Consider the following 3,941-nt stretch of genomic DNA (forward strand, 5'->3'; position numbering starts at 1 on the left):
CTGTTGTTGTTTTCTTCTGAAAAAAATGAGAACTTTTTTAAGCTGATCCTACTCAGAGAAAATCTAATTCAAAATAAGAAATGGTTGTGCGTGAGAAATTAAAAATTAGACGACGTAGATCTTTCCAACCCAAGACATTGAGTGAGCCACATTATTCCATGTTAGGGTGCTTCCCCTTTTTATTATTTTTAAAAAGGGTATTATGTTTTTTATCCTATATTTATGGAATTTATGTGTAAATCATTTAGTAAATGTAGTATATCAAGTATTTAGCTATGTGGTAAGGCAGTATATAAAGTATTCTCTTTATTTTTAATTATAACGTTTTTTAAGTGGTGAAAGTGTATTGATTCTGTTATTTTGTTTTTGCACTTTTAACGGAAGTTTTATGAAAATATTTAATATTTTTTTTTTTTTTTTTTGTAAATTCAAAAGCAATTTTGTAATTTTTTGGAAATTTTATTTCCAAGTTTTAATTGGCTCGAGCTTTGATAGGACATAATTCCCTTGATAGAGAATTCATTTAAGGAAAAAAAAAAAAAAAAAAAATTCAGGTGACTAGCCAATCTTTTAGTTCTCTGACATTGACGCCTGACCTTGCTATTCATATCAATACTATTACTCTTCCCAATGTCACAGGGTAGTGCTCTGCCATTGACATTGTTAATCCTAACTTTGCTATTCCTATGACTACTACTGCTCTTCCCAATATTGCAGGTCCCTTTAATGTAAAAAAGGTGAAAGAGAAAAGGGTAGTTCTGTAATGCTCTGCACATTGGCTTTCCACACATTGCAATTCTCCACACAAATTAATTTCGGATAGCCTCCATTCTCTGAAGTTTGAACTCCCAAATTTGTGCGGACACATTAACAATTAAAAGCCTCCAAAAAGCTATTAACTTGGAACACAAGATTCTGCACATTGGCTTCCACACTCAAATAATATTGACTCCGCACAAATAGAATTCAAATAAACGCTCACTAGTGGAACTTGTACATAAACTAATACAGAATACTGGGTTACTCAATTAAATATCGTCCTCTATTGTGGTATACGACGATTTCAGTTAACACTACTGCTATATTCCTTGGAATATCAATTCATATATACGTCGATGAACTCTAAACATTCATATAGCATTCTTTCTATTTTGCTCATCTAGACCACTTGCTCTTAGTGTTCGTCAGCGATCTAGCAACTCTTAACTTTTTTATATTAATTCAATGCACAGAAAGAGTGTTTCCATATTTGGATAATGTTTCAATTTTCAAATATTGATGTGAAGGAAAAACCTTTTTTTTTCAGAGAGAAATCCTTATCATATGGCCAAAGCCCACAGATTACAATCGATATGGCCGAAGCCAGCAGATTTTTACGGCATAGCCGTCACAAATTTCGCCGTTGCGAGAGGGCCTCCGCAGGGATCGAACACGGCTGGGGGGTGCCAAAGCCATCCGCCCCAGCCGTCATATCATGCACGTCACGTGCATGTGAAGGAAAAACCTGATATAGGAAAATAGCATAAATACAAAAATCAGGCGGAAATGGCAGCTTAAAAATATAAGGTGACTTCAATTAGAATAATGCGTTTAAAACTCGTTAATAATCTGACATGGAAACTCGATCTACTGGGGTAAATTGATGCAATTTAACGTCTCTCGATTCCTTAAATATATGTCGAGCTAATTATGGGAATAAATTCATAAATAACGAATACCTTATGCCTATAACGATTTTACTTCCGTTGTGAGCTTTCTGAATTTTTTGGAAGCAAAAAGGTTAGGATGCAGAAGTTGGCCAAGAGCTTCCCCCTCCCTGTGCTTTACGATCTCAGCAAGGTGGAGAAGAAGAATGTGCTCACCGACTACTTACATGCACAACACTGCTTTCACCGAAGGTTATCGTAAACCTAGACCCCTCAAGGAGAATCACAACAAACTCAAGAGATTTTGTTTCGAGGTTCTCAGAAGCAGTCGAGACAGATATTTTCCGGAATTTTCGAGAGGGCTTGACGAGCTCAGCGCCGCTGTCGACAAAGAAATGGGGAGCAGCGGGAAGGCATCTTTAGGCAAGCTGATCGAACCACATTAGTTGGTTTGAAACGTCGAGGATGAATCACATTAGTTGGTTCGAAACATCGACCAAATCCTAATAGTGTGATTAATCTGAAAGACATTTCTACGAACAATTGTTATTCAATTTCCTATGTCGGTCATTAATGGGCGTGAATCCAGTGACTCCGGACCTCAAGACTGATGGCCCCTTCGTATGTTATCAAGTGGCTTGCGCCTCAGCTCGCTCCTACACTGAGCTTAGGCGTCCTTCTAAAGATCGTGGAGGAGCTCACCATCCATTCAATATGCCTTCCCCTTTGGCCCGTCAAGGGCTACTATGAGAAGCTCTTTAAATTTCTGTGGACACATGCGGCTTCGGCCCTGGACATGGCCGAGAAAGAATTCAGATTTAAAAGAGCGGAGGCTTGCCATGATCTCCTGTTTAACATCTCTTTCAACGCCTTTGGGGGCATGTTAATTATGCTCCCCAGTATCGTCAAACACATTCCCTGTGTAGGCAGCCAACTGTAGAGAGATCTATCAGAAGAGGTTCGCGGAGCCGTTAAGGCACATGGGAGCCTCAACGAGAGGGCTCTGGAGGGCATGGCACTGGTCCGGTCGACTGTGTATGAGGTGTTGAGGATTGACCCACTTGTTCCTTTGTAGTATGTGAGAGCCAAGACAAATTTTGTTGCGGAATCCCATGACGGGTTAATGCGGTGAAGGGAGATTTGTGCAGAGGGTACTAGCCTTTTATGACCATGGATCCCAAATTGTTCGATAGAACGGATGAGTTTGTGGTCATTCATGGGTCTTGCTACCGTTTAAACCAGGAGAGGACCTAAAGGGATCCCTAAAGGACAAATGTTAGCCCACTGTCACCTCAACTAAGGCTCCTTATTATTTACAGACTTTCATTGATGGGAGGAGACCCGATATATATGGAGTCACAAATCATCAAGTGGATATAGAGTGACCCTTTCCATAAGATGTTGAAGAATAGAGCTTGCTTGCTTTCTAAGCAAGGTACAATGTCTTCTAGGAGAAGGATGGGAGGACTTGAGGGTTAAGTTTAGGGAATATGACTTTTGAAGGAGTTTTTAAATCCCTAAAATCCTTGTTGAAATTGGTATCCTGGATGTTTCTTTAAGAATTATCATTTCAAAGGAATGGGACAACATGGGACCAAGTGGACCCAGCGTGGGTTGGGAGGTAAAAGTTTAGCAACCAAATGATGTTCTTAACCCAGACTAGGAAGGGACAAGGATCAAAGAAAGAGTTTTCACTAAAAGGCTTTGAATTGATCTCGGAGCTAGGGCTTGACCTTTTTCACAACTCCATTGTCGGAATGGCTTCAAAATTAGAAGAGGCCTTTAGGAGACACGAGTGCAGGAGAGGCTAGGAGATCGAACTTTTTGGAGGGATAGTTTGCCAGTGAAATGATGCCCTAGGTGACTCAACTTGGCTAGACCTAGGAAAAGGTGAAAAAGAATTGATTTTAGCTGACCACCTTTTAGTAGATCAATGCCTTAGTATTGGAAGAATGGAGTCTATGATAATATGAATGGAGACCTTAGTTCTTAGTCAAGGAGGCCTCACAACTACCTCGCTAGCCTTCTAGGGCAAAGAGAAGCAATTTTGTAGCTTTTATACTTCAATGTGCAAAAGGAGATGGCTTATCAAGATGAATTCGTTGATAGAATTATCCCTAGGAAATTTCATTCAAATTACATGGTCCATACATTGAGAGATGCTATATAGAGACAATACAGTGTATATGAGAAAGTAAAACAAAAATAACATTAAAAACATGTACTTACATGTAATAAAATATATCCAACCATCCATAATTTGGCAAGAGAGAAGCTCCAAGATAAGATAGACCA

General features: G+C 39.3%; 1 pseudogene; it reads left to right on the forward strand.

Moving 5' to 3' along the window:
• Window positions 1–1,785: 1,785 nt before the first annotated feature.
• On the forward strand, window positions 1,786–2,900 carry LOC149156609 (allene oxide synthase, chloroplastic-like; annotated as a pseudogene).
• Window positions 2,901–3,941: the final 1,041 nt, after the last annotated feature.

Source organism: Pinus tabuliformis, chromosome 9, assembly GCF_031772625.1.
Source record: "Pinus tabuliformis cultivar Carrire ecotype Pingquan chromosome 9, CPIR1, whole genome shotgun sequence".
NCBI classification, from domain to species: Eukaryota; Viridiplantae; Streptophyta; class Pinopsida; order Pinales; family Pinaceae; genus Pinus; species Pinus tabuliformis.